The sequence below is a fragment of the Rhinatrema bivittatum genome, chromosome 5 (genome assembly GCF_901001135.1).
Source record: "Rhinatrema bivittatum chromosome 5, aRhiBiv1.1, whole genome shotgun sequence".
Lineage (NCBI taxonomy): Eukaryota > Metazoa > Chordata > Amphibia > Gymnophiona > Rhinatrematidae > Rhinatrema > Rhinatrema bivittatum.
Genome location: NC_042619.1, coordinates 315009786 through 315029446, shown reverse-complemented (window position 1 = coordinate 315029446; position 19661 = coordinate 315009786). Strand labels below are relative to the sequence as shown.

At 44.3% G+C, this 19661-nt stretch overlaps 1 protein-coding gene across 1 annotated transcript in view; it reads left to right on the top strand.

The window, feature by feature from the left end:
- The window catches only part of FRMPD4 (FERM and PDZ domain containing 4), a 1001692-nt gene that overhangs the window by 292849 nt on the left and 689182 nt on the right, over positions 1-19661 (top strand). The gene's annotated exons all lie outside the window — the stretch shown is intronic.

Below are 19661 nucleotides of genomic sequence, written 5' to 3'. Positions count from 1 at the left end.
TCAAAAGAATTTAGAAGGTTTTAAAGTTGTCCCCCTCACAGTTCATAAATTGCCCCATTCACTTTCACCAGCTGGGTGTATTTACCCACAGCAAGAAAGAGGTGGGGGATAGGTTGCAGAGGAAAACGATGCTCATATATTTGATTTTTGTAATGCTATTTTATAAACATCAAAAATATGCGTGCATTTTTGCTTTCCCGGGCACATTTACTAGCGCAAAAAAGGGGGCAGTCTAGGGGGCATTCCTGTATGGGGCCAAGAGGTGCGCATGTAACTTGCTATATTATAAGAGACTTGTGCGAGCACATGTGATAACTTATTCATGTAATTTTATACCTGCTAATTATCTCACACCACTGATACCTGATGGGTCTGTTGGCAAGTACTAGTTGGGAGGAAGGAGTTCAGGGTGAAGAGCTAGGAGGGTCTCAATACCCTGGAGAAAGACTGGGTGAACTGCTGGAGGAATCGAAAAACTGGAGATTTCAAATTACTTGTGCATGTTTTAAAATATACCAATTTCTGTGCATACATTAGGGTTTTATGTGAGCAAGTTGTATTTTTGTTGCATATGTGCATATGTTTAGAAAATAGGTAGGAAAAATATGTGCTTTCAATGCTTTGCAGGTGTTTGCATGTAATCATATATGCATGTATGTTGCTGGTTAGACATATGCATGTTTAATAATCTAAGTGTATCGATTGTGCAGGTTATAAAATACTTTAGTAGATCTTCACATGACCACATAATCACATATGTTGGGCTGTGGAGAGTTGTTTGAAAGTTATGCTTAATATGTGGAATTTAATTCACATTATAAAGAGGCTTTTCTTTATAATGTTCTGGTCAGGGAGGAAAATAGTATCACACTAATTAATGTACGATTGATATTTTCCCTCTTTTGGCTGCCCACATAAAAGAGCAAGCACAATATACATGGATGGCTTTATTGTATGTGGGATACCCCGAACCTCTGGTTTCCTGTGGCTTGTTAAGAATTTGAAAATTATGTGGCAGATTTTTCAAAATTATGTGGCAAACTTGCATTATTTTCCATAAAGTTTCATGCTTTACTATGCAAAATAGTCAACTTTTATTGAATGCCATTCATATTGCTTGTTTTTAAATAATATTTAAACTATATACAAATAAAAATGTACAAATCAACAAATTATCAAGTTAAGATATAAATTGCAAACTTTAATGTGATATGTCACACTTGCTTGGAATTGAAATAATGCAACCGCTGGGGTAGATTTTATAATTTTGTGCGAGCGCGTACTTTTGTTCGCCTACCAGGCGCAAACAAGAGTATGCAGGATTTCAATAGATACGCGCGTAGCCATTAAAATCCGGGATCGGCGCGCGCAAGGCTGCCGATTTTGGGCAGCCTGTGCGCGCCGAGCCGCGCAGCCTGCCTCCGCGGCCTCGGAGGGAACTTTCTTTCGCTCTCCCCTCACCTTCCCCTACCTAACCCACTCCCCCCGGACCTATCTAAAACCCCCCCCCTACCTTTATCGCTGGATTTATGCCTGCCAGAGGTAGGCGTAAATATAGCATCCATAAAATTGTGTTTTATGGATGCTATAGCAAGTATAAATTAGGCTGGATTAATAGGGGATTGGAGTTGATTATGAGATGGTTGAAGATCAATAAACAAACTGATTTTGGGTAGGAGCAAGGTACTGTGGGTGGGCAAGGAAGAACAACAGACAGACTTAAGCATTTCCTTTGATAAGATCTTGCTTCCTCTATAGACAGTTACCTGCAATTTGGAAGTATTATTTAATTACAGATTGCCTTTTGATGAACTGGTTTCAGATATTGTAAAGTCAGTTTTTGCCCAGTTAAGTGTCGTATGCTACTAAGACTATATCTGATCAATAATAGCCTGAAAACTGTGATTCATTTAAAATAACTTCTAGTAGGAAGGAATAGCATTCATGTGAAACAAATGGGTAATCTCAAAATGAAATAGGCCATTTTTATTTTACTTCCTTAAATAAAAAAAACAGACAGTGGCCACCAAAGAAATTAACATTTTAATTAGTATTCTTTTTTGGATCCCATTCAAGTCTGAGGCAAACAAAACTACAGGGTTTTTTCCTACTCAAAACAAGCCTGACAGAATGAAATTGGAGTGGGATGGGATAAGGAATGAGTGGGACCAATCAAGGTCAAATATTTTTTCAGTGAGACAATCGCAGCTGACAGCTGCACGGATTGATGATTTCTTCATTTTTTTAAACCTGAAATTGAAAGTAAAATGTACCTTTTAACAGTCACCATTTTGTCCATCATTTCTCTGTTGGTTTTCACACAGTAGGTTGTGATTATGAAGCTATTTCTCAGACCCAAAGACAAAAAAAAAAGATTTGGAAAGAAAAGAAAGGAGAAATTTAAGTCAAGATGTTGTCGTTGTGAGTCAACCATTGTCGTTGTGAGAGGAAACACTACAATTTAATCTGTCTGTACAAGGACATTACGACTTCCTTTTTCTTATTGATTATTCCTCTTTTTAAAGCCAGAAGAATGCTGGGCTGCATAGAAAGAGAAATGATTAAGAAAATGTAGGTGGTGATGCCCTTGTACAGGTCCATGGTGAGGCCTCACCTGGAGTATTATGTTCAGTTCTGGAGCCCTTATCTCAAATGGAATAGAGACAGGATGGAGGCAGTCCAGAGGAGGGCTACCAAAATGGTGTGGGGCCTATATCAGAAAACCTATGAGGAAAGTGAAGGATAGGAAAATTTATAGCCTGGAAGAGAGGAGATGCAGGGGTGATATGATACAGACCTTCAGATATCTAAAAGGTTTTAATAGGGATGTGAATCGTGTGCCCGATCGTTTTAACGATCGGGTTCGGCTGGGGGGGGGGGGGCTAATCTGATCGTTACGAGATGTTAATTGGAATCGGTTCCGATTCCAATTCACATCACTAATTTTTTTCAGTGAGGCCCGCGCCGATAAAAAAAAAAAACCCACCCCGACCCTTTAAAATTACCCCCTTAGCCTCCCCCACTCTCCCGACCCCCCCCAAAAATTTTTTTTACACATACCTGTGGTCCAGGGGGGCCGCGGGGAGTGATCTCCCGTTCCCACGCTGTCAGCTGTGCTAAAAAAAATGGCGCCGATGGCCCTTACCATGTGACAGGGCAAAGGTAGCGCCGGTGCCATTTTGAATACTGGCAATACTGCCGGCGTGCAGGAGGTCGCTCCCGGACCCCCGCTGGACTTTTGGCAAGTCTTGTGGGGGTCAGGAGGCCCCCCCAAGCTGGCCAAAAGTCCCTGGGGGTCCAGCGGGGGTCTGGGAGCGACCTCCTGCACACCGGCAGTATTGCCAGTATTCAAAATGACATTGGCGCTACCTTTGCCCTGTCACATGGTAAGGGCAAAGGGCCATCGGCGCCATTTCTTTTAGCACAGCTGATAGCGTGGGAACGGGAGATCGCTCCCCGCGGCTCCCCTGGACCACCAGGTATGTGTAAAAAGTTTTTTTGGGGGGGGGGGTCGGGAGGGTTTTTTTTTTTTATCGGGCCATCGGTGCCATTTATATTAGTGGCAGCCAAAATGTCACCGATGGCCCGAGAGCAGGAGATCGCGCCGGGACCCCCCCCCCCCCCCCACTGGACCACCAGGTAATTTAAAACATTTTGGGGGGGGGGGTTGGGAGAGTGGGGGATTTGTTTTAAAGGGACGGGGTGGGTTTAGGGGTTGTTTTGGTGTGCCGGTTTTCCCGCCCTCCCCCCCCCCCCCCCCGATTTACGATTTTCACGATAAATTGGGGGAATTTCTATTGTATCGCGACTAACGATTTTTGACGATTTAAAAAATATCTGACCATTTTTTTAAATAGTCAAAAAACGATTCACATCCCTAGGTTTTAATGATGTGCAAACATCAAATCTTGGAAAGAAATTAGTAGAACTAGGGGTCACAAAATGAAACTCCAAGGAGGGCACCTCAGAACTAATGTCAGAAAATATTTCTTCATGGAGGGTGGTGGATGCCTGGAATGCCCTTCCAGAGGAGGTAGTGAAATCCAAAGCAGTGAAAGAATTCAAAAGGGCATGGGATAAATACTGTGGATCCCTAAAGGCTACAGATGGAAATGAAGAAAAGAGTGCATGGGGGTAACTTGATGGTGCAGTGGTTATTACCCTTAACCAATAAGCTTTGATACTGTTGATGCAACTCCATCATTGCTCTCTGCTTCAATGGCAGCGGGAAAAGGGGAATTGGATTCATTCAGCAACTGAGGGCCCTGACTTTTACGTCTGAGGAAATAAGTATGGGGGTAACTTGCTGATGAGGTGGTTACTACCCTAAACCGATAAGACTGATACTTTGATGCAACTCAAACATTGCTCTCTGCTTCAACAGCAAGACATAACAGGGAATTGGATTCAACAGCAATCAACAAGGACCCTGACTCTGACTGTCTGGGAAACTGATAAGCATGGGGTAACTTACATGGCACAGCAGAAACTACTATAAGCTTACTGGGCAGACTGGATGGACCATTTGGTCCTTTTCTGCCATCATTTCTGTGTTTCTATGCTTCTATGCAACAGTTACTATATCATTGAACAGGCAGGATTACTTCCATTACTTATCATATCTATGGCGCTACTCGATGTTTGCAGCACTGTACAAACCACACATGAGACATCCCCTGCCCAATAGAGCTTACAATCAAATCAAGACAAACATACAGGTCAAGAGACAATGGTTAAAATTAGTTAATAAGCCTGAAGACAGACCATCACGGTTAAGATTTAAAAGCAGTCTCAAAAAGGTGGGTTTTTAAATGGGATTTAAACAAAGCTGAGAGGAAGCATGATGCACCAGCTCAGGAATTCTCTTCCAAGCACACGGCACATTTCAGAGAGAGATGTTTTTTCTTTACTGCAATGTCTCTGGCCACTGAGTAGGTAGAACCCCAGCCTTGGTTTCTTTGCTCTCTCTGACCGTGTGTAGAAAATGGAGTCGGTATATACTGATTACAGTGTGTGCGACACTATCTTTCCCCAACCTGTGTCAATTCTTAGGGCGTGGGATGCTTTGCAACAAAAATGACTGTCATCTGTCCTGCTGTCTGGATGTCTCCATGCTAGTACTGGTGTACACATTACTCCAGTACACTACACTGTAACAAAAATCCTTAGCCACCATTAATGACTTAGTGTTTCAAATTCCATCTTGCCTCTAGAGCAAAAGGTAGATGCGCCATTAGTGGAAATATCAAAGGCAGAGGAAAAGTAAAGGATTCTCTCAAAGGGACATATGGTGAGCAAAAGTACCACTAGTGATGATAGTATTAAGAAGGCCAGTAGTTCCAATCCAAGAAAACGAGATTCTTAGCAGGGGAAAACCACAGGCAAGATCTGGCAAGAAAATGCTCAGGATGTAAGAGCATCTACTGCCTGCTTCCACTGTCATCTTTGTTCCTATGGTACAAGAGTAGAAGGCGGCATCAACAATGGAGGGGCAGGGTCACTAAAAGAGGACCGCCCAGCAGTACCCTGATTCCTCCTGAGCAGAGTCTGCAGCAGATTCTATGAAAAAGTACTGATTCACATAAAACGTGTTAGAGATTTTCAACTTGAAGGATGTTGAACTTCTAGAATTTCAGGAGAATTTGGAGACTCCTGCCCATAACCCTGCTACATACCTAATATGGTCACTGCAATGATGGACCTGGGCCAGGGGAAATGCACTATGGCTCCTTTCAAAATCATCCTATCATGGGCCCTGAATCTGTCCAGTAGGCATCACCCTTAAGCAATAATCATGACCCCCCCCAGGAGGCTGTGGGGGGGGGGGGGGTGTCATGAAGACCTGACTTAAGGATCAAATTAGGGACCTTCCGGATGGCGGTACTAAGCACTGCTACTGAGTCAACCCTAGATGATTCTTTTTTTTTTAATTCTTTATCTATCAATTTTTAATTTACAAAACCTTCAATTTTGCAAATACAGAAACTCAGATAGGATGGGAAAGAAAAAAGATGTGAAGAAAAAAGAAATAACACTTATAAGTGCATTCAAGTAAAGAGACATAATTCAAATACATCCATCCTTCTTAAACTATAAATCAATATATAAATAGCCCTTGGCTAAAGTTTAGGATCCAAAAATTATTGAGAGTGACTTTAACAAAGAAATTTTTCAACCAAATAAAGGCAAGCACATAACAAAACCATTTACATTACATAGTTATGGGTGATGATGTAATAGTTTTCAATAAAAGTTGCTCAGGAGTGAAGAATATGACTTCAGCTCCTTTCTTTAAGAAACATTTGCAAGGACATTTTACTTTAAAGGTATAACCCAATGCAATGACCTGTTGACGTAGGGCTAAAAAGTCCCTGCACCTACCCTGGGTGATCAGAAACAAGTCAGGGAAAACTTTTACATTTTCATTAAGGAAAACAGTTGGAAACTTGTTGAAATAATATTTCATAATGGACTGAACATCCATAATTGATCTCAGTGATACCAGTAGAGTAGCTCTATCTAGGACTTCTAAAAATTGAGTTAAGTTCTCCTGGATATTAACTCTGTTTGATGTTGAAATTGCTTTAGGGAGAAAACAACATTTGTTAACTGCAGATAAATTTCCTTCATCAAAACACAGGACCTCTATCATAAATCTTTTTAAGGAAATATAAGGGTTTTCACCCAGTATCCGAGGAAAATTTAAGATCCTTATGTTTAAATATCTGGAAGCATTCTCTAGTTTCCACTCTCCTGGCAATGAATTGGTTATCTTTAACCACTGCTGCTTTAAATGTTCTTGTTCCTTCTCCTCCAGTGTCACAATTTTCCTAGAAACTTGATCAAGTTTCTTTTGAAATTCGTTCGAATTTTGGGAGCTTTGAGAAGCCAATGTCTCCACTTTCTTGCTTAGATGATTTACTGCTGACGCTACTCCCACCATCAAATCCCAAAGCGCAGTCATAGTCACAACTTCAGGGCGGTCTGGGATTTTCAGGGGCTTAAACGATGGGGTAAGTTCTTGCGGTATTGGCAGGCTTAAACTCACTGGACTTACCCCAACCGCCCCTTCTCCCCGTCTGATTTCTGTAATTCCCATGCTGGGTTTCGATTCATCCGGGACGACCGAGCTTGTTAATGTTGCCTGTAGGGTTGCGGTCAGCGCTGGCGGCTCTGCCTGTAACCCGAAAGAAGTCCCAACATCCAGCGCGTCTGGTTGAAACACTAGCCCTGTTCCTTGCGTCGGAGCTGCTCTTTGCTCTGGACTCAGTGTAGTCTCCTCCGGAACAGAAAGTTCTCTCCCAGTTCCCCGCTCCAAGGGCTCCTTGACTCCTGGATCAATGGTTGAAGAGGTAAGGAACCGTGTGATCTCCTGCTGTAAAATCGATATCGGGGGGGGGGGGGGGGTCGAGGGATAGACCCTGACCTTCCCCTTCCTTTTAGGTGGCATTTCTAAAGTTTAGCAATTTTCAGGAGAAAAAGCAGGACACCACTCAGCTCTGACTCTTAACGTGCCGCCATCTTGAATCCTAGATGATTCATTTTAACTTAATCCCCATTCCCTAAAACCCAAGAAGAGCAAGCCCACCTTCCCAGACAAGCATATATGCATCTGTGTAAATATATATGGATCCAAATCATGCACCTGTCAGGATACCCTTGGACCCTCTGACAAATTTGGTGTGACTAGAACAAGGAACATAAAAGTTATTAGTGGGGGAGACATGGACAAACGCATACACAGACACATATGATGATCTCATAAGCCTTCTTCCTTTCTGAAAGTAGGCTAAAATCAATCACAAGTGAAAATCAAAAGTAGATATTTAAGTGTGGGGAAACCTCTAAATGTGTGTTCATTTTTCAGTTCTAGTTGCACAAGATATTTTGGATGGGGGAGATGCCAAGATTTAATTGGGTGGCAGTTACTCTAAAAATGTTACTTGTTGAAGGTGCAGTACCACTGAATGATCACAGGATGGAATTTGAGGGGAGAGTTGTACGATGCTCTTAATTTTGTGAATGAGAGGCGGTGTGTTGGTCCCCTTAAGTATGTGAATTTACATGATTGGTGGAAGAAGGCTTAGCAGGAGGTATAAAAGGGGGAATGTTTTGCGGGAGTTGACCCCTTCTTCTTTTCCCTTTCCCAAGTTGGAGTCACTGTGATGGGGGACCTAGTGGCTTGGAGTACCCAGCCTTTGGGCTGGTGGGCTCGGAGACCACTCCAATATAAAGTGGGGCCCTACAGGGGATCTTCCCCTCAAGGGAGGTGGCCTGAAGTTGAGGAGAGGAAGAAGAGTTTCCTTCCCTGGAGGAAAACTAAGAGTTAAAGGTGGACTAGAGGCAATTCTTCCTCTTGATGAAAAAAGCCTAGAGGAAAGAATAAGGGGTTGTTCTGAGATGAAGAGTCCAGAGCATGAAGAATACTGGGGAGACCTGCACTTTATTGGAAGGAAAAGTGAAGAGGAAGTTTGTGAATAAATCATGAAGGGGTAAACTTCATTTCCCACAATGGATTTGAGACTAATGTATAAAATGAAAAGGGATCTGGGAGTGTGGTACCTGCCCCTTGTGGGTTTGAGATAAGGAAGGCAGAGCATATCAATTGCTATAGAAATAGGAGAAATGTGCAGTAGGAATGTTTGCTTTATATTCCTGGGAAATTAATTTGGAATGTAGAGTTGGGGGATCTAACTGATATTCATGTATAAGCTGAGTTTCTGTAGCATACCAATTAGTATATTTTGAGGAAGATTTACTTTGACTATTGGTATCCCATGAACGCTGGGTATGCAGTTATGATATGCATATCTAACTGTATTCCTATACACAGCGCTTGGATTAAACCTAGAAATAAAGTTAGTGGTTATCCAAAAGTGGCGTGTCTCCACTTAAACTTGAATTTTAAAAGTCCAGTGCACACATTAATAAGGGGATATGCGATTATGATGGGCTCGGGCGCACCGAGCAGATTTTAAAAGCCGACTGGATGCATGCATATATGCCGCAGCGAGCACATCTCGGAAGCTTTCAAAAAGGGGCTGGCCATGGGCATTTCAGGGCATGAAACTGAGAGGTGCGCATAAATACTTAAGTGATCTGGCGCATGCTGAGGCCCCCTCAGTGTAACTTTACTTCTGCTATGGATGCTCGGTAAGTTATAAAATAAAGATAAATAGGCAGATCTGCAGGGTTTTAAGGGTCGGGGATAACTGGGGGGAGTGAAGGCTATTAAAACGGGGGGGGGGGGGGGGGGGGGGTCTGAAAAACCTATCTCCTAACTGGGATGTACGAGGTAGAGGCTGCATTTGCACGCATTTGTGTGTGCCCACTTAAAATTTGGCACACATGTGCGAGCGGCAAGGTTATTTTACAACTTGCGCACATATATGCCTACAAGTTATAAAACAGCGCATCCCTGGGTGCGAGCCGATGAATATGCGCACCTGTGTGCCTGCGTGCCACTTTAAAAGTTACCGTCCCTATGTTTTTTTGCTGCCAGCAATATGGGTTAGTTAAGGGCTAAAGTTCATTGAGGGGATGATGGTGATGGTTTGCCCTGATTGGTCCAGAAAGTTTGTAAGCTGGCCCTATGGGTATCCATGTGGGTCCACTTCACCATCTGTATGATCCATAAATCTGAACCCGCTAAAATTTGGGAGATGGACCCTTCTCTCAACCGGGAAAAATCTACCATTTTATGTGCCCTAGGAGTGGATTAGATAAGTATCTCCTGAGTACAGCACATGACTTGCTTTAAGTTGCATCTGTAATTTTATGCAGCACTAAATCTTAATGTGAAATCTTTGTTGGAAAAAAGATCCTGAGGATCTGACATATCTGCATAGGTCTCCATGGACAAGAATCTTCTGTAATTATTATCTCTGCACAGTATGATATACTTCTGCTACTCAATCCATTTTATTGGTTCCTGCATAAAATAAAAAGAGACTTTGGGCCTGCAGATTACTCTCCTGGAAAGAGATTGAGACAGGATGATTTCTTGTTCTTCTTTTAAGACTGAGAAATGCAAGACCTGGAAGAACATCAGATTGTGTGTGGCAATTGGTGTTGTGCTTCAGTTTGTCTTATACTGCACAGAAACTCTACCAGAGCAAAGGGTCAAGAACTGTAATAACTACCATTGTCTTCTAAATTGTTTACAACTCACTGGAGGTAAGAGAAGTACTCACACTTTGCAGGTTTGTCATAAACTCCATTCTCTGCTCATCAGATGGCCTGTGGGCAGTTTAGCTGATTTCTTTCCTCTTTTTCTATTTATTTATGTATTCTCTCCTCAATCGCTTTCCATCAGAGATTGGTGAATTATAGAAATCATGAAAATAAGTGTAGAGCCCTACTGGATCTCTACTAAAGGAGCACGCCAATTAATTAAGAGGGTAGAGAAAAGAGTCAGGTTTTGTTGGGTTACAGCTCCCCCATGCGGGAGAATGTAATGGTGGAGTCCTGGTCTTTAAAAATGCAAGGTACCATTTTGCAAGTTTGGATTCAGGGGTTGCATGCTGTCATGCTTGCTCCTGGCTTTTGTTTGGTTTTGGGAAAAGGACCTGTGGGTTTCTTGGAAAAATACTTTGGGGAATAGACTGGTAGAAAAGGTGCCTTTCTCCTATTTTAATGATACCAGTTTTGATGCTTTTTGTGTTCGGGTTACCTTTTGAAACTGGTTTTTTTTTATTTTTATCTGAGTTCCTTTTGGATTCAGGGACTCAGAGAATATCATTTTGAAAAAGTGTAGGAGTTTGTCATCTAAAGATACTCAGTAACCCTTCAGAGCTTACTGTCAGATTGAATGCTCATGCATTCTGGGGAGAGGAGGTGTGAACCTTAGAAGAACAACAGTGGCAACTTTTGAATGTGAAACACTACACTGTCACCTAGATAGTGAAGAGAGGAAATTGAACTGGGAAGTAAGAAGCATATTCTATTCATCTGGAGAAAGGTATGCGGCTGCACCTCTGAATATTCCAGGGGTGGCCATCTCCGGTCCTCAAGAGCCACAAATAGGCCTGGTTTTCAGGATATCCACAATGAATATGCATGAGATAGATTTGCATGCACTGCATCTATTATATACAAATCTATTTCATGCATATTCATTGTGGATATCCAGAAAACCAGGCCTCTTTTTGGCTCTCATGACCAGAGTTGGCCACTCCTAGAATATTTATTTTTTTATTATTTTTTTATAAAATTTCCACCCTGCCCAATTACCAAAATCTGTTCTATGGGTGGCTCCCAATTAACATACATAATCAAGACAAACAACATTAAACAATACAAATTGCAAATACAACTGTAAATAATCCCAATTAAAACCACATTATTTAAAAGCTTCCTGAAACAAGACTGCTTTTACTTGTCTAAGAAAAGATTTATAATCTTGCAGCTGCTGAATATTGGCTGGGAGCTTATTCCAAAGGTCAGGGGCCACCCAAGAAAACACCCTGTTTCCAGCAACTTTGCTATACACACCCCTAGCAACATTAGAAAAGAAGTATCCTCTGATTTCAGTGATCGCTGAGGTATATACTATGCAGTCGGGTTTCTCAAGCAAAATCATCAAGCAAAACTACCATAATACCATACTAATAATGTCTCTGTCCCTTGTCTTTTATGAAACCCATGCTGCCATTCATGTAGCATATTATTATTTTCAACATAATCTGTCATCTGATTTAATGCTACTGTTTGCAGTATTTTCCCTAAGGAAGGTAACACTGATATGTGACAGTAATTACTTGGTTTCTCAGGGTACAAATGTGAAACTTTCAAAATAGGACAGATAATCCCTCTTTTAAACTGAGAAGGAATCACTCCCTCCTCCAAAGAACAATGAATTAAATTTGTGATAGTTTTTAGCATATTTTCACCCAGGGTCCTAAGAACCCATAAGGGCCACGCATCCAATGGGCTGAAAGAGGCTTTTCAAAATCTAAAATCTTCCTCAATCTCCATAGAGGCCACTGATTCAAAGTCATGCCAAGGAAGGGCCTCCATTAATGAGGAATCGTTTACCTTATCCTAGGGTACATATTGTAATTAATTCCACCTCAGGTTTACTTAGCTTATCTATACAATAGATTGCAGAACTATTGCAGTCCACCTTCACTAAAGTTTCATTCCAATCTACTGGTTCAGTTAAATGGGAGACTAAATCAAAAAGAGCTTGAGGACAACTCAAGGATGCCTGCAATTGATTCCTGTAGTACTATTTCTGCAATTCCTCAAATTCAAGTTTATATTGCCTAATCAAAAGACATTGCAGCCTCTGATCCTCCTCTTTATTCTTCTGTCACCTCCTTTCTGCTTGCCACGTCTTTCTTTTTTTTCACCTGCAATGCTATTTTTACTGATGCTATTTCATCCAAAATCTTTTTTTAAGGTAGTTTCAAACATATCTACCTGAACCATGATCAAAAGAAACTCCCATTTCATTCCATTCTATCTTGAGCAAATCCAAATCAATCTCATCCCTAGTACTATGGCTAATTGTTTTCCCTATCCTTCTGAAAGTTTTTCACCATATCACTTCATACATCTGACGAAGTAGACTCTGTTCTTGAAGCTCATGCTTCAGTTGGTTAATCTATAAGTTGTCACTTGACTCCTGTCATTTTTGCTACACCACACTAACATGGCTATCCTTCTGAAGACTGTCATTTGTCAGTGAAAGGACCAATCCCCTTTCATGACAGCCTTCTTAAAGGTGATTGGTCCTTTCACTAACATGAGACAGTGAACAGACCAATCGACAATAAGTGAAGGAGTGATTAAATTAATATTAAGTGCCCGACACTTTAATAATGATTTATAGGGATGTGAATCATTTTTTGACGATTTAAAACAATTGTCAGATATATTTTAAATCGTCAAAAATCATTAGAGCCGCGATACAATAACAATTCCCCTGATTTATCGTCAAAAAATCGTAAATCGGGGGAGAGGGGAGGGCGGGAAAACCGGCACACCAAAACAACCCTAAAACCCACCCCGACCCTTTAAAACAAATCCCCCACACTCCGGACCCCCCCCAAAATGTTTTAAATTACCTGGGGTCCAGTGGGGGGGTCCCGGCGCGATCTCCCGCGATCTCCCACTGTCGGGCCACGGCTGCGTTGATAGAAATGGCGCCGGTGGCCCTTTGCCCTTACCATATGACAGGGCAAAGGTAGCACCGGCGCCATTTTGGTTCCTGTCACCCGACGTCATGAGTGCAGGAGATCGCTCCCGGACCCCTGCTGGACCCCCAGGGACTTTTGGCCAGCTTGGGGGGGCCTCGTGACCCCCACAAGACTTGCCAAAAGTCCAGCGGGGGTCCGGGAGCGACCTCCTGCACTCGCGCCGTATTGCCAATATTGAAAATGGCGCCGGCGCTACCTTTGCCCTCACTATGTCATACGACCCATATGACATAGTGAGGGCAAAAGTAGCGCCGGCGCCGGTGGCCCTTTGCCCTTACCATATGACAGGGCAAAGGTAGCGCCGGCGCCATTTTGGTTCCTGTCACCCGATGTCACGAGTGCAGGAGATCGCTCCCGGACCCCCGCTGGACCCCCAGGGACTTTTGGCCAGCTTGGGGGGCCTCCTGACCCCCACAAGACTTGCCAAAAGTCCAGCTGGGGTCCGGGAGCGACCTCCTGCACTTGCGCCGTATTGCCGATATTCAAAATGGCGCTGGCGCTACTTTTGCCCTCACTATATCATACGACCCGTATGACATAGTGAGGGCAAAGGTAGCGCTGGCGCCATTTTGAATATTGCCACAAGACTTGCCAAAAGTCCAGCAGGGGTCCGGGAGCGACCTCCTGCACTCGCACCGTATTGCCAATATTCAAAATGGCGCCGGCGCTACTTTTGCCCTCACTATGTCATACGACCCTGGGGGTCCAGGGGGGTCCGGGAGCGATTGCCAATATTGAAAATGGCGCCGGCGCTACCTTTGCCCTCACTATGTCATACGACCCGTATGATATAGTGAGGGCAAAAGTAGCGCCGGCGCCATTTTGAATATCGGCAATACGGCGCAAGTGCAGGAGGTCGCTCCCGGACCCCCGCTGGACTTTTGGCAAGTCTTGTGGGGGTCAGGAGGCCCCCCAAGCTGGCCAAAAGTCCCTGGGGGTCCAGCGGGGCTCCAGGAGCGATCTCCTGCACTCGTGACGTCGGGTGACAGGAACCAAAATGGCGCCGGCGCTACCTTTGCCCTGTCATATGGTAAGGGCAAAGGGCCACCGGTGCCATTTCTATTAACGCAGCCGTGGCCCGAGAGCGGGAGATAGCTGGAGATCGCGCCGGGACCCCCCCACTGGACCCCAGGTAATTTAAAACATTTTGGGGGGTTCGGAAGGGTGGGGGATTTGTTTTAAAGGGTCGGGGTGGGTTTTAGGGTTGTTTTGGTGTGCCGGTTTTCCCGCCTTCCCCCGATTTACGATTTTTTACGATTTATAAAAAAGAAAAAAAACATGACAATCACATTTCCCTCCCCCCCCCCAGCCAAAATCGATCGTTAAGACGATCGATCACACGATTCACATCCCTGATGATTTATTCACTTCCTCACTTTTTGCTGATTGGTCCCTTCACTGTCGCATGTCAGTGAAAGGACCAGTCTCCTTTCAGAAGGCTGTCCCAAAATGGGATTGGTCCTTTCACTGACAAATGACAGTGAAAAGGACCAATCGGGAAGAGCCCTGCTGGAGGAGGTTCTCCGGCAGGGGTTCCTGGCCACCAGAGGGAGAAGATTTGTTTTCAAAGCACTTTTCTAAGGACCTCCATCCAAAGTACAGAATCCCCCCCCCGGATTTGACCCGGATCACTTGGCCCATTGGGCCAGACCTTGGAGGTGGTCAGACCATTTAAAAAGACATTTTTTTTTACCTAACTACTTTTTGTTCCTCTGACTTAATATTGCCACAATATTAAGTCGGAGGAAGTACAGAAAAGCAGTATTTTCTGCTTTTCTGTACAACATTTTGGGGTGCTCAGAAATTAATTCCTGTTCTGGGCAGGCATGAATTTCTGAGCACAAAAATGTGCGTATTGGAAGCACTTTTTTTTTTTTTGCATTGGAAGTGAGTAATTAATAGCATCATTCACTTGCATTTGCATATGATGAGCGCTATTAGTTTCCCAGCACGTTGGACGCACGTTGTGGAAGCACTAATCCCCATAGCATAAGGGGCTGTGCACACACCTGCACAACTCGTATCCAACTGCTGGTTAAACTGTGCGATTGGCTAAGTGCACTGTATTGCATCGGCCCCTTACTCAGCTGACATTTTTATTTTATTGTGCTTCAATTTGTCTGGTTCATCTTGAGCACAACAAAAGTTTCTCAATATAGTGACTGCTCTCTCATCTCTCAAGACTTATTGCAGAAATTTTAAAGCAGGTAGAAATAACATAAGAGTTTAGCTCACAAATTGATCTTAAAAACTAAAGAGTGGAAATTTAAATCAAACTAGTGTTAACTTGGATTTCAACCCAATCATATTAGTTCAAAGACTGTGTTGGGATCTGTGGCAGGAGCGCTAGGGAGTGCTCCCGATTCCAGGGAGATGTGTGCCCTTGGACCATGACGCAACTGCAGAGAAGAGCTTTGTGGAAGCGCCATGGCAGGCAAGATGTGTCCCAGCATGGGAGGAGCAGGCTGACCACCGCCCTAACATCTGCTGAACCTGCACGCACCGGTAGAGACCCAACAACACAATGCTGATCTCTGGGGTAGCCCTCTGGCCACTCAATAGCCCTTTTGGTCCTGCCACTGGGTAGTGGCAGATGCAGCAGGATGGACAGAGGTCGAGGACAGGCAATGGTACTGGAATCTGGAACAAGACAAGACCTCGGCCTTAGACTAGGCTGACGGCTTAAAGAAGGTGAGGAAGCTCGGAGGCTCAGATGAAATGAGGACACGTGGATGTTGAGACTCAGATGAGATGAGGACACTTGAAGACTCAGATGAGATGAGGACGCTTGAAGACTCAGATGAGACAAGGATGTGAGATGGCTTGGAACTCAGACACAAGAGGCTCAGGCATAGGTGGAGATCAGAAGTGGATTCTAGAGAGTCAGGCGAGGATTCTGGATACTCCAATGAGGATTTGGAACTGGGGAAATCTCAGACAAGGATAAGGACTCAGACGAAGATAGAGGCTTAGGAACTAGGAAGAATCCGGGCAGTGCTTGAAGACAGATCCAGCCAGAAGAGGGCTCCAGCCACCAAACTCAGAAACTGGATAGGAACGGATTTACTCCCAGGAAGGTCAGCTGAAGATGAGGACCAGGGCGAGGGGCAGCTGAACCCGGAGCTTGAGCATTGATGGTCCTTCAGGATCAGGACCGGACAAAGGACATCAGAAGCAAGACTTGGAACATCAAGGTTGGAATGTACGACATCAGATATGAATGGACACCGGTACCTTGGGACATCAGGACACATATGGCATCTGGACATCAGGGGACTTCTAGTGAGGAGGGCCACAGGAACAACTGGAACATGACGGATGAAGACATCAGGCGACTGGAATGACATCTGAAGACAAGGGGACATCAGGACATCCGGAGATAGAGAGATGTCAGGACACCTGAAGATTAGAAGACATCTGGAGACACGGTGACATCAGGACATCTGAAGGCATGGAGACATTGGGACATTTGAAGACAAGAGGATGGGATCCGAAGAGAGACCAGAACATGGAATGAAGACAATGACGGAGGTTCAAGAACCATGGATGAAGACAAGGAGGACCAATGAAGAACAGAGTGCCTTGAAGTGAAGAGGGATCACGGAGGACTCTTGGAGGGAAGAGCTGGAACTGAAGATCCAGGTCTGGTCCGACTCCATGTCCAACTCCTTGCGAAGGTGAAGAGGAACTGAAGGCTGACCCTTTTTGTAGAGCTGAAGAGGAAACATCTAAGGATGTCAGCAGGAGGAGCCCAGGAGGACTGCCCACTACTGGCCCTTTAAGAGGAGAGAGGAGGTGCGGCCATGTGCCTAGGAAGGACCAGGGACAGCGATGTCCTGTAGTGAAGGAGGAGGCAGGCCCTGACAAAAGCAGCTCCCTGCTGCGAAGAACACTGAAGATGATGGCGGCTTCCTGCCGCAAGAAGAGGAGGTTCAGGGCGGCCTCCGGGCCATGGAAGAGGAGCTTCAAGTTGGCCACCAGGCAGCTGAAGAGGAAGGCTTTGGCGGCGGCCTAGTCACAGGGAAACAGCAGTGTTCGGCGGCGGCCTCCAGGCCACAAAGAGATGAAGGAGGTGGCACCCAGGCCATGGGAGAGCAGCGGGGTCGGTGGCGGCGGCCTCCAGGCCGCAAAGAGGAACAGCTTCGGTTGCGGCCTCCTGGCCATGAAGAGACGGCGCTGATGGTGGCAGCTTGAGTCGCGAAAAGAAGCGTCAACATTAGCGGTCTCCGAATCATGGGACACCGCGAATGACATCGGGGAGCAGAAGACTTGCTGGAAAAGAAAGGTAAGAGGCTGCTCGCGACTAGGTCCACGGGCAGCATCGCAACAGCCTGATGCATCCTGAATAATCCTAGTGACATTGAATCCCATTCAAGCCTGGCATATCAAATTATACCTGAATTCATTCATCTATTTCTATTTACAATATCCTATTTCAGCCTTAAATATAGCCAGAATAAAATAAAATTAAACAACAAATGATCTATCTAGACATTCTGTGCTATGCAATATAATATTATTGCAAACTTCAATTACAGCGTCTCTATCAGATCTATTTAAGCAGAAAAGTAAAACAGATTGAAGCCAATATTCAGAATAACCGCTAGCAGACAATTTAACTGCTAAACGGGCCGATACAGTACAGTGCTCCAGTGCTCCGGCGGAGCGCACTGTTAGCCCGGGTTTGGCCACGCGTTTTCAACACGCTCGCTTTACCCCTTATACAGTAAGAGGTAATAGCGCGTCGAAAATGCGTGGGCAATCCCCCCCGAAAGTAATAGCGCCCACAACATGCAAATGTATGTTGATGGCCCTATTAGTTATTCCCGCACAATCCAGAAAGCAAAATGTGCAGCGAAGCCGCACATTTTACTTTAAAAAATTAACGCCTGTCCAAAGGCTGGCGTTAATTTCTGCCGGCACCGGGGAAGTGTACAGAAAGCCGAAAAAACTGCTTTTCTCTACACTCTCTGACTTAATATCATAGCGATATTAAGTCTGAGGCCCCAAAATTTAAAAAAATTTAAAAATTTAAAAAAAAAAATTAAAATCGGCCCATGGCCCGCGGGTCGGAAGATGGACGCTCAATTATGCCAGCTTCCGTTTTCCGAACCTGTGGATGTCAGCGGGTTTGAGAACCGACGCCGGCAAAATTGAGCGTCGGCTTCAAACCCGCTGACAGCCGCCGCTCCTGTCAAAAAGGTGGCGCTAGGGACGAGCTAGTGTCCCTAGCGCCTCTTTTTACCACGAGCCCTCATTTAAATACTGGATCGCGCACCCAGAAGAGTGGCCTGGGCGCGCGTTGGGAGAGTGGGCGCTCGCCTCACAGCATCGGCTTTCCTGCCGATTTTACTGTATCAGCCTGTAAAAGTTAGCCAGATAAGGTGACAGAGGTATTCACAGGATAAACGTTCCAGTAAATATTCACAAATAAACTTATCTGTGTGTGTGAGGTGTGTGTGTGTGTGGGGGGGGGGGGGGGGGTGGAAGAAAGAGCAACTCTGTGGGGGTCCACTGACTTGTGAACTTTTTATACTACTGTAAGAGGGGGCATTATCAACTCGGGGTAAGGTTTGTGGGGTGAGCTGGGTTTTGGGGGCAGTTTAACATGCACAGTCATATGTACGAACAGCACGGTTACCATCAGGGAAGATTTAATGTGATTTGGAGGGATGTTCTCTCTACCTAGTTTGATTGCACCTAAGTAGATAGTGTGTATGTGTGTGTGTGTGTATGTGTGTGTGTGTTTGTACATAGATAAATATTCATAGCTATATACCTATATCTATTTAAATAGGTATATGGATGTGTATACTGTACAAAGATATACTTTTGAAACGGATTTCAGTTCACATTGAATAGTGTGCCAGAATGCCTAAGGGCAGTTTATTTTGTAGTTGGGAAGTTTATTTTCACAAAAAAAACCGGGTTTCATAAAGATATAGAATTACACATGCCATTATTCACTCATGAGAAATAAAACCACACATCGTAGACAACATTGACCTGCCTCCTGCGATTGGTGTAGTATATGGACCATGCTGCGTTTGGGAATCCTGTGGTTGACAGCAGTTCTTTTTCTTTTTGAAACCTTTTTATTTGAGCCAACAAACAGACACACACCACAAACCTGTAAGTGAAGGAAAGCACGCAGCACTGAATCCTCTGCTGAAGTGGTTTATCTTTTTTTTTTTGTGTGTGTGTGGCTTCTCTAAGTTGGTAGAGACCCAGAAGATAGTGACGAGCTAAACCGTATGGGCAGCATGCTGCAGGAAGGAAGTCGTTATCAGTAGCTTTTTTTTTTTTGCTAGGGGTAAATCATCAAGTCTACTCTACTCTATATTCAGTAGCTGATATAAGAATTTGTATGCAAATCACCATCTGCTCCATGAGAAATCTTATGAGTTGTTTTTTTTCCTCAGGAATTTCTGAAACATTAGCAAGGCGCCAGCACTTTCC